The following is a 17,845-nucleotide window of genomic DNA, read 5'->3' as shown; positions in this document are numbered from 1 at the left end:
TGCTACCAGAAAACTACTAGAGCTAATTAATGAATTTGGTAAAATAGCAGGATACAAAATTAATGCACAGAAATCTCTGGCATTCCTACACACTAAGGATGAAAAATCTGTAAGTGAAATTAAGAAAACACTCCCATTTACCACTGCAACAAAAAGAATAAAATAACAAAAGACCTGTATGCAGAAAATTATAAGACACTGATGAAAGAAATTAAAGATGATACAAATAGATGGAGAGATATACCATGTTCCTGGATTGGAAGAACCAACATTGTGAAAATGACTCGACTACCCAAAGCAATCTACAGATTCAATGCAATCCCTATCAAACTACCACTGGCATTTTTCACAGAACTAGAACAAAAAATTTCACAATTTGTATGGAAACACAAAAGACCCCGAATAGCCAAAGCAATCTTGAGAAAGAAAAACGGAGCTGGAGGAATCAGGCTACCTGACTTCAGACTATACTACAAAGCTACAGTAATCAAGACAGTATGGTACTGGCACAAAAACAGAAAGATAGATCAATGGAACAGGATAGAAAGCCCAGAGATAAACCCACGCATATATGGTCACCTTATCTTTGATAAAGGAGGCAGGAATGTACAGTTGAGAAAGGATAGCCTCTTCAATAAGTGGTGCTGGGAATACTGGACAGGTACATATAAAAGAATGAAATTAGAACACTCCCTAACACCATACACAAAAATAAGCTCAAAATGGATTAAAGACCTAAATGTAAGGCCAGAAACCATCAAACTCTTAGAGGAAAACATAGGCAGGACACTCTATGACATAAATCACAGCAAGATCCTTTGTGACCCACCTCCTAGAGAAATGGAAATAAAAACAAAAATAAACAAATGGGACCTAATGAAACTTAAAAGCTTTTGCACAGCAAAGGAAACCATAAACAAGACCAAAAGACAACCCTCAGAATGGGAGAAAATATTTGCAAATGAAGCAACTGACAAAGGATTAATCTCCAAAATTACAAGCAGCTCATGCAGCTCAATAACAAAAAAACAAACAACCCAATCCAAAAATTGGCAGAAAACCTAAATAGACATTTCTCCAAATAAGATATACAGACTGCCAACAAACACATGAAAGAATGCTCAACATCATTAATCATTAGAGAAATGCAAATCAAAACTACAACGAGGTATCACCTCACACCAGTCAGAATGGCCATCATCAAAAAATCTAGAAACAATAAATGCTGGAGAGGGTGTGGAGAAAAGGGAACACTCTTGCACTACTGATGGGAATGTGAACTGGTATAGCCACTATGGAGAACAGTATGGAGGTTCCTTAAAAAACTACAAATAGAGTTACCATATGACCCAGCAACCCACTACTGGGCATATACCCTGAGAAAACCATAATTCAAAAAGAGTCATGTACCAAAATATTCATTGCAGCTCTACTTACAATAGCCAGGAGATGGAAACAACCTAAGTGTCCATCATCGCATGAATGCATAAAGAAGATGCGGTACATATATACAATGGAATATTACTCAGCCATAAAAAGAAACGAAATTGAGCTATTTGTAATGAGGTGAAGGGACCTAGAGTCTGTCATACAGAGTGAAGTAAGTCAGAAAGAGAAAGACTAATAGCGTATGCTAACACATATATATGGAATTTAAGAAAAAAAAAATGTCATGAGGAACCCAGGGGTAAGATGGGAATAAAGACACAGACCTACTAGAGAATGGACTTGAGGATATGGGGAGGGGGAAGGGTAAGCTGTGACAAAGTGAGAGAGTGGCATGGACATATATACACTACCAAATGTAAAATAGCTAGCTAGTGGGAAGCAGCCGCATAGCACAGGGAGATCAGCTCGGTGCTTTGTGACCACCTAGAGGGGTGGGATAGGGAGGGTGGGAGGGAGGGAGACGCAAGAGGGAAGAGATATGGGAACATATGTGTATGTATAACTGATTCACTTTGTTATAAAGCAGAAACTAACACACCACTGTAAAGCAATTATACTCCAATAAAGTTGTTAAAAAAAAAAAATGTTTTCTGGAAGAACTGGCCTCTAGAGCATAAAGGAAACAGGGTTGATTCTGGAATGTCTCGACTGGTCCACTCACTGCCCAAGGCACTATCTGGCCTTTTGTCATGAAATGCTTTTCTTAATCCCCTAGTGTGTTAGGGTTCAATAAATAACACCCCTCTTTGTCACTCAGCTCCTGAACAAATATATAAATAGTAGAATAACAGATGAATGTCTAGACACCACTTTTACTAATGAAAAAGGCTAAGTTGGAGGATACAGAGCCAAGAGTCTGATAAGTAAACCCCGCAGTTAGTTGAACCTTCCCCTCCAGAATCGCAGCACATCAAGTGCTCTTGGAGGGAAGGCAGGTCCCAAGAGAAAGAAGCATAGAGCCGAGTAGATGCCTTGCTCTTTCTTCCTAAACGTATCTATTAAATCCATGTCTACTGGGTCAGAGTGAGGACAGGCGTTACACTAGCAGACACCTCTTCTCATGGAAAGAAACATGAGGAGTGGGGAAGAAACATTTCCCTGAATAGGCTCTGCTACATATACTACATTTAAAAATGAGTAAACATGACCTATGTTAGATCTTACAGACAATTTTCAGAATGGGCAAATATATAAAGACACACAGCAGTGAAACAGGGTTGCCCTGAGAAATTATTGAAAGAGGTGTTCTGGTAGCAAATGGTGCAACTCTATAACTCCCCTGCTACTAAGAAAAAAGAAAGAAAGAAAGAAAACGCATCCTAAGCACCTTCCAAAGTACTGGAGAAGCCAGAAGACAAAGTATCAGAGAGAATGCTAGTGAGATGGGAAAGTGAGGTGAGCTAAAGTTTCCTTGGTCTGGCTTGCCTGAGGAACCTAGAATGGAAACTGAAAGAATCAAAGTGAAGACCCTATCTAGCTTTGGGGTAACCTCAGTTCTAAGCTGCATGAGAGCCGATTCCCTCCAAGTAGTCAAGGAGACTATGCCTAATTTCCCATTTTTCCCTTGAAGTAGTCAAAGGTGTTTTCCAGTCAGCCTGATCTTTGACCAAATGTGCCTTATTTCTGTTGTTCTCATCACTTTTCCCAAATCTGGGTTGGGAGAATGGTAGAATTCAAAAAGGCCACAAGGGAAAAGAAAACTGATCCATGGAAATGAGAAGAATTGCACACACTTTGCATACAGAAGAAGATGGAGGAAAGTGGACTACCATTTATCTCAAGGACATGAAAGCTTTCATTCAAAGATGATAATTTTCAGGCTAGAATGAGAGGGAAGAGATATAAAATATAGCTTAAGGAACTTTCAGTATAAGTAGACTGTCTTGAGTGTTCTAAGCTGACTGAGGAGTACCTTCTCCATTAATTTCATTCCACATTGAACCCATCTGCAGAGGAAGAGTCATCTTATTATACTGCAAGGGTCATCTGTAGCATCTGTCATCCCATGAGACAGTAAGCAATTGGAGGATAGCATTTAATACCTATATCAGAAAAAAATGAACAAATGTATGTAGGGTGAATCAATTTAAAGTGAGGTTCTTAAATACAGAAATAGGTTATTAACATGTTCACTTTTTGTGAGGGGAAAGGATACTTTAAATGGGATAGATTCTGATTTGATAAGAGAAGAATAATTTCTTAACACAAAGGAAAATAAATAACAAATGATCCTCAAGTATAACTGTGGTATCATTGGAACTACTGACAAACATTCAGTACACATTTTAGGCAGTGTGGCAGGATCACACTTCTCCATCTACTTGACCTCTGGTGTGGCCATGTGACTTGCTTTAACCAATGAAATGTAACCAGCATTGACTGGTCATATAAAAGAGGAAACTTTAAGCATTCCTGACTCAACACAGTCACTCTCTTCCCTGCCTCTGGGATATATATATACATATATATATATATAAACTGAATCAATTTGCTGTACACCAGAAAATAACACAACACTGTAAATCAACTACGCTTCAATAAAAAAGAAAAAAGATGGAGCTTCTGACAAATCAGGTCTAGCAGTGACAACAATAAACAGAAGCTTATTGCCCATGTGTGATAGACTGTATGAGTGTTACGGAAAGAATATTTTTGCCCCCTCATTCAGATGTTGAAGTCCTTATCCCCACATGATGGTACTTAGAGGTGGGGCCTTGGGGAAGTAATTGGGTCATGAGGTTGGAGCCCCCACGAATGGAATTAATGCCCTCATAAGGAGAGACAAGAGAAATAATCTCGCTCTGCCGTGTGAGGAGGATACAGCAAGAAGAGAGCTGTGTACAAACCAGGAGGAGGACCCTCACCAGAATGTGACCATGGTTTTCCAACCTCTAGAACTGTGAGAAAATAAATTCCTATGTTTTAAGCCAACCAAGCTATGTTTTTGTTGCTGCTGTAGCAGTCTGAACTAAGACACTGAGTAAGCATGAGTTAGAACTAAATTTGTGTTATCTTTGTATGGGTTGTTTGATCTAACCCAACCTGTCTGATATAATCTCCCCATAAACTTGAACCACTTCTACACAATTTCAACTCATTGAGCTCATCAAAACGACATGATGAGGACACGGGGAGGGGAAAGGTAAGCTGGGACGAAGTGAGAGAGTGGCATGGACATATATATACACTACCAAACGTAAAATAGATAGCTAGTGGGAAGCAGCCGTATAGCACAGGGAGATCAGCTCGGTGCTTTGTGACCACCTAGAGGGGTGGGATAGGGAGGGTGGGAGGGAGATGCAAGAGGGAAGAGATATGGGGATATATGTATATGTATAGTTGATTCACTTTTTATAAAGCAGAAACTAACACACCACTGTAAAGCAATTATATTCCAATAAAGATGTTAAAAAGACAGAAAACAAAAAACATGATGACTGCCTTTTGGCTAACAGGTTGTGATCTTCCATGACTGAGACCCATTCATCTATTTAGGTAAAACCCTGGAATTACTGGAACATCAGTGTTGGGGTAAAGACACAAACCACTTGAAATACTTCAGTGGCATTCTGCTTTTCAATGTATTCAACTTTCCTCAAACAGCTCCCAATACCCATGCTCTAGAGTCACTGCGAGCACAAGAATTCTCGGAAATACACACACATCAGCTGAATTATAACTCTACTTCCCCACTCCTGCTATTTCCAAAAGAAATTTGTTTCTCTTCCAGCAACAGTGCAGGGATAGAAGACTGTCCATAAAGCCTCAGTGTCACTGCTACAAGCACTTGAACATGACCTGCTCAGCTATTTAGCATTTCCAGTTCTCATTTCAACTTAACCACTTGACATTGAGTGTTTGTTCCACTAGAAATGTTTCAGTGTTGTCAGGCTGTGACTAAATTTGGCAAATTACTAATGTACATGGAGTACTCCGAACTGGCCCAGAAAGCCTATTTTCCATTAGGACTTATATTCTGCTTTCCCTATTTTGGGGTGATCTGGCCAGAGCTAGAGTCAATATATGGATCCACTTCGTTGTGCAGTTTTGTCTATTCTCTTGAAAAAAATGGCAAATCAAGTATCTTTAATATGAGCATACCTTCTGTCATTTTTATTAGATTGCAATAAAATTAGATACAGGGCAAATCAAAGAGAAAATCTCTCCCCTTGCCAGCTCAAAGCAAAATGCATGTTGCCAGTTTAATTTAGAGCAGGTGAAAATCAGGTATATGAGGCTTAATAAAGTCCACAGCTCGGAGAACTCCCATGAATCCTAATATAGCTTCCAGATAGCTAAAAGACCCAATGACTTTGAGAGAGTTTTGTAAAGCATAAAGTGCTACTTAGAAGGAGGTTCTTCCTATTTTCACGTCAGGTGTCAACAACAGGTGTTTTTTATAGTCTGATTAAAATAGATGTTTCCAAACACCAAATTTTACAGAAGGGCAGTAAGAGCCGAGCCTGTGTTTTAATAAGGTCCTTCAGGCCAACTTCTACTACTGTGTGTGTGCACACGTGTGTGTGTGGTGTGTGTGGTGTGCACTGGCAGTCCAGAAACAAATTGGAGTTCTCTGAAGCCAGCAAGAAGTTTCCTACAATGTTTTATTGACCTGAAAAGACAGCTCAGGTAGAAGTTCATAGGGAAAATCTAAAGCTCATAGACCAAGACTTAAAGACCAAGGAAGGATTGGGTCCTCAGAGAAAGGTAATGAAGACACCAGAACAAAATCCTGTTAGAAAAAGGTATAGGGGAGACCTTCAAGATGGTGGAAGAGTAATGCGTAGAGATCACATTCCTCCCCACAAATACATCTGAAATACATTTACATGTGGAACATCTCCTACAGAACACCTACTGAACACTGGCAGAAGACCTCAGGCCTCCCAAAAGGCAAGAAACTCCCCACGTACCTGGGTAGGGCAAAAGAAAAAAAAGAGACAAAAGAATAGGGACGGGACCTGCACCAGTGGGAGGGAACTGTTAAGGAGGAAAGGTTTCCATACACTAGGAAGCCCCTTCGCAGGCGGAAACCACGGGTGGCGGAGGGGGGAAGCTTCGGAAACACAGAGGCGAGCGCAGAAACGGGTGCAGAGGGCAGGGCAGAGAGATTCCCACACAGAGGATCAGTGCCGGCCAGCACTCACCAGCCCAAGAGGCTTGCCTGCTCACCCACTGGCGTGGGCGGGGTCCGAGGTTTGGTCTTCGGAGGTCAGACCTCAGGGAGAGGACCGGGGTTGGCGGTGTGAACACAGCCTGAAGGGGTTAGTGCGCCACAGCTAGCCGGGAGGGAGTCCGGGAAAAAGTCTTGAGCTGCCAAAGAGGCAAGAGACTTTTTCTTGCCTCTTTCTTTCCTGGTGCATGAGGAGAGGGGATTGAGAGCGTCGTTTAAAGGAGCTCCAGAGATGAGAGCGAGCCATGGCTATCAGCGCGGACCCCAGAGACGGGCGTGAGACGCTAAGGCTGCTGTTGCAGCCACCAAGAAGCCTGTGTGCAAGCACAGGTCACTATCCACACCTCCCCTCCCGGGAGCCTGTGCAGCACGCCACTGCCAGGGTCCTGGGATCCAGGGACAACTTCTCCGGGAGAACGCACGGTGCGCATCAGGTGGGTGCAACGTCACGCTGGCCTCTGCCGCCGCAGGCTCACCCCGCACTCCCCCCAGCCTGAGTGAGCCAGAGCCCCTGAATCAGCGGCTCCTTTAACCCCGTCCTGTCTGAGCGAAGAACAGATGCCCTCAGCGACCTACACGCAGAGGCGGGGCCAAATCCAAAGCTGAACCCCAGGAGCTGTGTGAACAAAGAACAGAAAGGGAAATGTCTCCCAGCAGCCTCAGGAGCAGAGGATTAAATCTCCACAATAAAATTAATGTACCCTGCATCTGTGGAATACCTGAATAGACAACGAACCATCCCAAATTGAGGAGGTGGACTTTGGGAGCAACGATATATATATTTTTTTCCTTTTTCTCTTTTTGTGAGTGTGTATGTGTATGCTTCTGTGTGTTATTTTGTCTGTATAGCTTTGCTTTTACCATTTATCCTAAGGTTCTGTCTGCCCATTTTTTTCTGTTTCTGTTTTTGTTTTTTAGTATAGTTTTTAGCACTTCTTACCATTGGTGGATTTGTTTTTTGGTTTGGTGGCTCTCTTCTTTCTTTCTTCTTTTTTTTATTAATTTTTATTTTTTTAATAATTAATTTTTACTTTAATAACTTTATTATTATTCTTTCTTTCTTTTTTTCTCCCTTTTATTCTGAGCCATGTGGATGATTGGATCTTGGTGCTCCGGCTGGGTGTCAGGGGTGTGACTCTGAGGTGCGAGAGCTGAGTTCAGGACATTGGTCCACCAGAGACCTCCCAGCTCCACGCAATATCAAATGGCGAAAATCCCCCAGATACCTCCATCTCAATGCCAAGACCCAGCTCCACTCAACGACCAGCAAGCTAGAGCGCTGGACACCCTATGCCAAACAACTACCAAGACAGGAACACAACCTCACCCACTAGCAGAAAGCCTGCCTAAAATCATAATAAGGTCACAGGCACTCCAAAACACACCACTGGACAGAGACCTGCACACCAGAAAGACAAGATCCAGCCGCATCCACCACACACAGGCATAAGCCCCCTCCACCAGGAAGCCTACACAACCCACTGAACCAACTTTAGCCACTGGGGCAGACACTGAAAACAACGGGAACTACGAACCTGCAGCCTGAGAAAAGGAGACCACAAACACAGCAAGTTAAGCAAAATGAGAAGACAGAGAAACAGCAGATGAAGGGGCAAGGTAAAAACCCACCACACCTAACAAATGAACAGGGAATAGGCAGTCTACCTGAAAAAGAACTCAAAGTAATGATAGTAAAGATGATCCTAAATCTTGGAAATAGAATAGAGAAAATACAAGAAACGTTTAACAAGGACTTAGAAGAACTAAAGAGCAAACAAACAATGATGAACAACACAATAAATGAAATTAAAAATTCTCTAGAAGGAATGAATAGCAGGATAACTGAGGCAGAAGAACAGATAATGACCTGGAAGATAAAATAGTGGAAATAACTACTGCAGAGCACAATAAAGAAAAAAGAATGAAAAGAATTGAGGACAGTGTCAGAGACCTCTGGGACAACATTAAACGCATGAACATTCAAATTACAGGGGTCCCAAAAGAAGGAGAGAAAAAGAAAGGGACTGAGAAAATATTTGAAGAGATTATAGATGAAAACTTCCCTGATATGGGAAAGGAAATAGTTAATCAAGTCCAGGAAGGACAGAGTCCCAAACGAGATAAATCCAAGGAGAAACACACAATAATCAAACAATAAAAAATTAAATACAAAGAAAAAATATTAAAAGCAGCAAGGGAAAAACAACAAATAACATACAAGGGAATACCCATAAGGTTAACAGCTGATCTTTCAGCAGAAACTCTGCAAGCCAGAAGGGAGTGGCATGACATATTTAAAGTGATGAAAGGGAAGAACCTACAACCAAGAATACTCTACCAAGCAAGGATCTCATTCAGATTCAACAGAGAAATTAAAACCTTTGCACACAAGCAAAAGCTAAGAGAATTCACCACCACCAAACCAACTTTACAACAAATGCTAAAGGATCTTCTCTAGGCAGGAAACACAAGAGAAGGACAAGACCTACAAAAACAAACCCCAAACAATTAAGAAAATGATAACAGGAACATACATATCGATAATTACCTGAAGTGTAAATGGATTAAATGCTCCAACCAAAAGACATAGACTGACGGAATGGATATAAAAACAAGACCTGTACATATGCTGTCTACAAGAGACCCACTTCAGACCTAGGGACACATACAGACTGAAAGTGAGGGGATGGAAAAAGATATTCCATGCAAATGGAAATCAAAAGAAAGCTGGAGTATCAATTCTAACATCAGACAAAATAGACTTTAAAATAAAGACTATTAAAAGAGACAAAGAAGGACATTACATAATGATTTAGGGATCAGTCCAAGTAGAAGATATAACAATTGTAAATATGCACCCAACATAGGAGCACCTCAATACATAAGGCAAATGCTAACAGCCATACAAGGGGAAATCGACAGTAATACAATCACAGTAGGGGACTTTAACACCCCACTTTCACCAATGGACAGATCATCCAAAATGAAAATAAATAAGGAAACACAAGCTTTAAATGTTACATTAAACAAGATGGACTTAATTGATATTTATAAGACATTCCAACCAAAAACAACAGAATACATGTCCTTCTCAAGTGCTCATGGAACATTCTCCAGGATAGATCATATTTGGGTCACAAATCAAGCCTTGGTAAATTTAAGAAAATTGAAATCAAATCACGTATGTTTTTGAACCACAACGGTATGTGACTAGATATCAATTACAGGAAAAAATCTGTAAAAAAATGCAAACACATGGAGGCTGAACAATACACTACTGAATAACCAAGAGATCATTGAAGAGATCAAAGAGGAAATAAAAAAATACTTAGAAACAAATGACAACAAAAACATGATGACCCAAAACCTATGGGATGCAGCAAAAGCAGTTCTAAGAGGGAAGTTTATAGCAATACAATCCTACCTTAAGAAACAAGAAACATCTCAAATAAACAACCTAACCTTACATCTAAAGAAATTAGAGAAAGAAGAACAAAAAAAACCCAAAGTTAGCAGAAGGAAAGAAATTATAAAGATCAGATCAGAAATAAATGAAAAACAAATGAAGGAAAAAAGAGCAAATATCAATAAACCTAAAAGCTGGTTCTTTGAGAAGATAAACAAAATTGATTGATTAGCCAGACTCATCAAGAACAAAAGGGAGAAGACTCAAATAAATAGAATTAGAAATAAAAAAGGAGAAGTAACAACTGATAGAGCAGAAATACAAAGGATCATGAGAGATTACTACAAGCAACTATATGCCAATAAAATGGACAACCTGGGAGAAATGGACAAATACTTAGAAAAGCAAAACCTCCCGAGACTGAACAAGGAAGAAAGAGAAAATATAAACAGATCAATCACAAGCACTGAAATTGAAACTGTGATTAAAAATCTTCCAACAAACAAAAGCCCAGGACCAGATGGCTTCAGAGGCGAATTCTATCAAATATTTACAGAAGGTCTAACACCTAACCTTCTCAAACTCTTCCAAAATATAGCAGAGGGAGGAATACTCCCAAACTCATTCTACGAGGCCACCATCACCCTGATACCAAACCCAGAAAAAGATGTCACAAAGAGAGAAACTACAGGCCAATATCACTGATGAACATATATACAAAACTCCTCAACAAAATACTCGCAAACAGAATCCAACAGCACATTAAAAGGGTCATACACCATGATCAAGTGGGCTTTATCCCAGGAATGCAAGGATTCTTCAATATATGCAAATCAATCAATGTGATACACCTTATTAACAAACTGAAGAATAAAAACCATATGATCATCTCAATAGATGCAGAAAAAGCTTTCGACAAAATTCAATACCCATTTGTGATAAAAACCTTCCAGAAAGTAGGCATAGAGGGAATTTTCCTCAACATAATAAAGGTCATATATGACAAACCCACAGCCAACATCATCCTCAATGGTGAAAAACTGAAACCATTTCCACTAAAATCAGGAATAAGACAAGGTTGCCCAGCAAACAGAGGAGAAAAAGAAATAAAAGGAATCCAAATCAGAAAAGAAGATGTAAAGCTGTCACTGTTTGCAGATGACATGATACTATACATAGAGAATCCCAAAGATGCTACCAGAAAACTACTAGAGCTAGTCAATGAATTTGGTAAAGTAGCAGGATACAATGTTAATGCACAGAAATCTTTGGCATTCCTATACGCTAATGATGAAAAATCTGTAAGTGAAATTAAGGAAACACTTCCATTTACCATTGCAACAAAAAGAATAAAGTATCTGGGAATAAACCTACCTAAGGAGACAAAAGACCTGTATGCAGAAAACTATAAGACACTGATGAAAGAAATTAAAGATGATACAAACAGATGGAGAGATATACCATGTTCTTGGACTGGAAGAACCAACATTGTGAAAATGACTCTACTACCCAAAGCAATCTACAGATTCAATGCAATCCTTATCAAACTACCACTGGCATTTTTCACAGAACTAGAAGAAAAAATTTCACAATTTGTATGGAAACACAAAAGACCCCGAATAGCCAAAGCAATCTTGAGAAAGAAAAATGGACCTGGAGGAATCGGGCTCCCTGACTTCAGACTATACTGCAAAGCTATAGTAATCAAGACAATATGGTACTGGCACAAAAACAGAAATATAGATCAATGGAACAGGATAGAAAGCCCAAAGACAAACCCACGCAATATGGTCACCTTATCTTTGATAAAGGAGGAAAGAATATACAATGGAGAAAAGACAGCCTCTTCAATAAGTGGTGCTGGCAAAACTGGACAGCTACATATAAAAGAATGAAATTAGAACACTCCCTAACACCATACACAAAAATAAACTCAAAATGGGTTAAAGACCTAAATGTAAGGCCAGACACTATCAAACTCTTAGAGGAAAACATAGGCAGAACACTCTATGACATAAATCATAGCAAGATCCTTTTTGACCCACCTTCTAGAGAAATGGAAATAAAAATAAACAAATGGGACCTAATGAAACTTTAAAGCTTTTGCACAGCAAAGGGAACCATAAACAAGACGAAAAGACAACCCTCAGAATGGGAGAAAATATTTGCAAATGAAGCAACTGACAAAGGATTAATCTCCAAAATTTACATGCAGTTCATGCAGCTCAAGATCAAAAAACAAACAACCCAATCAAAAAATGGGCAGAAAACCTAAATAGACATTTCTTCACAGAAGATATACAGATTGCCAACAAACACATGAAAGGATGCTCAACATAACTAATCATTAGAGAAATGCAAATCAAAACTACAATGAGGCATCACCTCACACCAGTCAGAATGGTCATCATCAAAACATCTGCAACAATAAATACTGGAGAGGGTGTGGAGAAATGGAACCACCCTGTTGCACTGTTGGTGGGAATGTAAATTGATACAGCCACTATGGAGAACAGTATGGAGGTTCTTTAAAAAACTAAAAATAGAACTACCATATGACCCAGCAATCCCATTACTGGGCATATATCCCGAGAAAACCATAATTCAAAGAGTCATGTACCACAATGCTCATTGCACCTCTATTTACAATAGCCAGGACATGGAAGTAACCTAAGTGTCCATAGACAAATGAATGGATAAAGAGGATGTGGCACATATATACAATGGAATATTACTCAGCCATAAAAAGAAACGAAATTGAGTTATTTGTAATGAGGTGGATGGACCTAGAGTCTGTCCTACAGAGTGAAGTAAATCAGAAAGAGAAAAACAAATACTGTATGCTAACACATATATATGGAGTTTAAAAAAAGAAATGGTTCTGAAGAACCTAGGGGCAGGACAGGAATATAGATGCAGACGTAGAGTATGGACTTGAGGACATGGTGGGGGGAAGGGTAAGCTGGGACGAAGTGAGAGAGTGGCATTGACTTATACATACTACCAAATGTAAAATGGATGGCTAGTGGGAAGCGCCGCATAGCACAGGGAGATTAGCTCAGTGCTTTGTTACCACTTAGAGGGGTGGGATAGGGAGGGTGGGAGGGAGATGCAAGAGGGAAGAGAGATGGGGATATATGTATATGTATAGCTAATTCACTTTCTTATAAAGCAGAAACTAACACACCATTATAAAGCAATTATACTCCAAAAAAGATGGTAAAGAAAAAGTCATGGGGGACATCTGTTACTAACAGACAATCAGTACTAACACTGGCAGATAACTGTAGTTTCCTGTGCTAAGCTGGCTGGTGTAAGGTATATTGGCATCACTTTACAAAAACAGAAAAAAGTCAGGTCTACATGGACAATGAACTAAAAGTTTGCTTTGGAGTATTTCGGGTACATTTTCAGAACCTTTCAGGGGGCACGAGTATATTCTTGCAAGTCGTTACCGAAGAAATCACTATAAATGAAAAAATTAAATAGTCTTGGTAAAATTTCAGTTGAATGGAATACATACATACAGTTGAATGGAATAAAATGTTCAAGGACATTTTTAATGTCTGTCCTTGTGACACTGTCTTGAGTCCATCATAACACATTTGCAGGATTAAATCTCTCTTCACTTCTCTGAGTCAAGGAAAAGAGGAAGCAGGCATCCGCAGCGCTCAAATGGCCCGTAAGCACCCATGCACTTTACTAACCTCTCACAGTGGGCTAGTCCCAAGGAGACATGCTGCCTCCACTCTCATATGGTAAGTGGTTTCAGAATTCCAGACATTCCCATCACCCTAACCCTAACCTTGGGAAGCATGTCTAAATCAACCTTTGAGAGAGATGTTTGGCACTTCCTGCTTATTTTGCTAACAAAAATTTCCCCATCCCTTCTCTTCCCCATTTCCCATATCAATAGACCACCACCCCCAAAGACATCTTCCTCCCACGTTCAACAACTCCCTCAAATCCCATCTTCTCATCTCACACAAGTCAGTTCTCTTGTCCAAGCACTTAGGTTGAACAGGGGCTTAATCTTTGTTTCTCCACCACCCAGCCCAGTATCTGGCACACAGCAGACACTCAATGCATGCTGAAGAATGAGAAAGAGAGAATGTATAACCTTAGTGCCACAACAAGGCTACTAGTAGGACACTGAAGGTTAGGGATGGAAATGGCAGGAAGTAGGAAGGGAGGAAGAAGGGACCCAGCAAGGAGGAGAAAATCAAAGAGGAGACAAGAGTCCCCTCATGTCCTCTTGCTTCTAAAAGGCACCCCTCCCCCCATCCCTAAAGCCCCCACTACCACCACAGAAAGAAAGGCAGTGGAGCTGCCCCTCCAATAGCCCACATATATTCTTTGGCTGCAAGTTACAACTATTTTACCTTTAAGGGTGACATGAGTATTCATTCCAATCCAATTTCACTTAGATACAAAATGTGATTTTTCCTGGCCTAAACCCCAGGAATTGGCTGGCTTTTTCTCAACAACAGCAACAATTTCTTTCAGTATAGGAGCCTTCTAGTATCATCATCTGACAATGAAGAATTTAATGTTCCCGAGTGTATGAGGCTCTACAACACATTCAAAAACAGAAGTATTTTGCATCCTCAGCACCTAGTGAATCTACAGGGTACAGACTGATGTGGTTCTCAACCATTCTGTGTCAATTTCCATATACCCTGCACTGTCCCACATTATACAACGTACCTCTAAACTGCCTTTCACACCATAAACTGCAGTAAAACCTAGACAATATATTGAAAGTAGTAAACCGATGTGATTTCCATTCTTCTTCCCCATAAATTAGGTCTCTTGGCAGCCATTTCACTCCTCCAGCTCCAAGGGGTAGGGGGTAGGGGGTGTGGGAAGGGGGAAGTGAGTACCAGCTTGGGAAGGAAGAGGCTGGATGAAGGGAAATATTCCAATCAAACAGGAAGAACAAAGAGAAAGCTTATCCCTTCCACCCGAGGGGAATTGGTAGGATACTAGGTCAAGCAACATGAAAGCAGGTGGGAAAAAATGTATATGACTCCATTCTCCATGCTGGAGTCCTGGATGGGTGGAGGCACGTGAAATACATTAAAGGGAAAAAACAAAGCAGAGAAAGGGCTTCCTTCCCATTAGGCACTCAGAAGCCAAGACCATATCAGAGGTTGACTCTTTCCACCCCATACCAACCTAGAGTGTCCAGAGCAGAGTTAAATGAGTGGTACAGGAAGATAGGGAGAGTTTAGCTTTCTAACATCCCCTTCAGATTCTACGTCAAAGGCAAGTATGTGTTAGTTGCTGGGTGCCCTGTGGAAGGTCGCAGAAGATAGCTGATGGACTTGTAAGGGAGGGGATGCTCACAGCAGAGACTGGGTGATCCTGAGAGCCATGGGCTGCAGGAGAGACAGGCAGGGTTAGGGCTTAGGAGAAGCTGAGTCAGCTGGAAGGATTCCTGGTATGACCAAGCTGAGAGAGAAGGTACCATGATTTCAGAGCTGTCAAATTTAGCACCAGGGCCAGAAGTTCAAAACCAGGACTTACCCACATGCGTAAGTCCCAGATTTCCCCTCAGCATGAGTTGAGATCCCTCCACCATCCACCTAAGGGTTCTCCTGGAGAACAACAGAAGCAGAGGAAGAAATCTGAGAGATTAAACCTTTACCCAAAAGAGACCTTTACCTAAGAAGCTGTTTAAATTATCAAATCAGACCAAATTTTATTTTTACTTGATACTCAGCAGTATGGGGGCTACTAGGGAAGAGTAGATCTCTTACGAAACATTAAAAAACTATTTTCTTTGCAGATCAATATATAGTGTGTAATTTTGCAATCCAGCTTCATGGACTTTTTGTAATTTATACGAAAACAAAAATGACTGCAAGCCATCCCATAATGGCACTGCCTGCTGCCACCCAGACAAGATAGATGAGGGAGGGTAGGTCTTTGGAGAGCTACCAGCACCTGCACAGGACCTTAGGGGGAAGGAAGCATCCCTCTAACCTTAGGCTCCAAAAACTGCTGCTGCAACAAGATGATGCATGGCCAGAAGCCAGACACTTAAGAGTCTGGCTTTTTCGCTGGCAGGTGCAGTCTCCAGCCTGTGTCCCTTACCTGTCTCAAATCTGCCCCCTACTACCTCACCATGATTCTCCCTTTGGGAAGCCATCAGGTGACAGCTATATGAGTGCATGCACCAGAGGGGGATAGACAAGGCTCCGTACCTCTAGTAATATGGTAGGAGAATTAAGAGGGGAAAAAAAACCCAACACCTTTGCCCCTACTTTTATTCACGGGGTCTAACACAACCATATGTAGAGGTTGCAGGTTAGGCGCCACCTAATCATCAGCCACAGCAGGGGAGATGCCTGGCTCGATTTCCCTAGAATCCAGCATGAACTGTCACCTCCCTACCCAGTGCCGCCTCTCGTGCGTGCCCCAGCTCTCATGACCCAAGGAAGGCACAATCGGCCCAAGTCAGCACTGGCCCTTTTGTGACGTTTTAAAAAAAATTCTCCACAAATGGAACCCCCACTTTACAACACAGGAATCCACTGCATAACTCTTGGACAAGTTTTCAGGAATACAGTGTGTAAAAAATAAAAAAACTGCCTGATTTCTTTCTTCCCCATTTTGTTATTTAGATTCCTTTCTTTGTTTTTGGAGAATTTTTCCAGAGTAGGTGTCAATCTGCATGGTAAACATTGTGCTTAATTGTTTGCCAGGCTACAGAATAACTAGCAGAAACTGAAGTTATTTTAGACAAGAACAAACAATTTGAATATGGCAGTTAGTGGGGATCTGAGAACAAAGGCTGTGGTTTTATTTAAAGAACAAGTCAATCACCCCAATAGAAAGACAATGCAGGCGCTCCTGCGTGCATGGCTGAAAAGCCTGAAGTTTCGCTGTTCTGAAACGTGAAGATATTCGTGACAAAAGGCCGGGTTTTGAACATCGATAAAAGAAATTCAAGAAAAGCTACCATAGTTCACAAAGAAACAAAGCTTTCGCCATTGAGGAAAGGGATTGTGTCCTGTGAAACCCAGTACTCAAAGATGACAGTGTCTGGTTTTACCGCCAGGCAGAGAATCAGGAAATTGACTTGACACGGAAGTTTTATGCAAACTGACTTAACACACACACCCCATCAAATATGTTAAATGCACCAGACAAGGAATAGGAAATACTGAAAAGGCAGGACGACAGCTACTCAATGACAATTCCCCCTAAAATAACCTGCTTTCAATCCCCTACTTCTCACATCAGGATACTCTCTTTTCTCATCAGTGGTTTACTTAGAGCAAGACTTCAAGTCAGTCAGTAGTCAGCAAACATTTTCTATAAAGAGCCAGACAGTAAATATTTTAGGCTTTTCAGGCCATTCTGTCTCTGTCACAACTACTCAACTTCACCACTGTAGCGTGACAGCAGCCACAAGAAATTTGTAAATGAATGGGCGTGGCCATGTCCAATAAAACTTTATGGACACTGAAATTTGAATTTTACATAATTTTCACCTGTTGTGAAATATTTTTCTTTTGAGTTTTTTTCAACCATTTAAAAAAGTATAAACCATCCTTAGTTAACAGGCCATACAAAATTAGGTGGCAGCGGCAGATTGCCCACCCTGGCTCCATAACCCCCAAGCCCTTCAATGACTGTGACCTCATATTACCTGGGCATTCAGAACCATACTTCTGAACACGTGTTCAAGAAGAACGGACACCTGTGAGAATGCAGAAACTGAACTGGTGGCCACTTGAAACCTCAGGAATAAAAAAAAAAAAAGGGGGTGGAGCAAACAAACCCCAAATAAAAAACAAAGAGCTGTA

The sequence above is a fragment of the Globicephala melas genome, chromosome 19 (genome assembly GCF_963455315.2).
Source record: "Globicephala melas chromosome 19, mGloMel1.2, whole genome shotgun sequence".
NCBI lineage: Eukaryota > Metazoa > Chordata > Mammalia > Artiodactyla > Delphinidae > Globicephala > Globicephala melas.
This window is presented reverse-complemented; position numbering follows the sequence as displayed.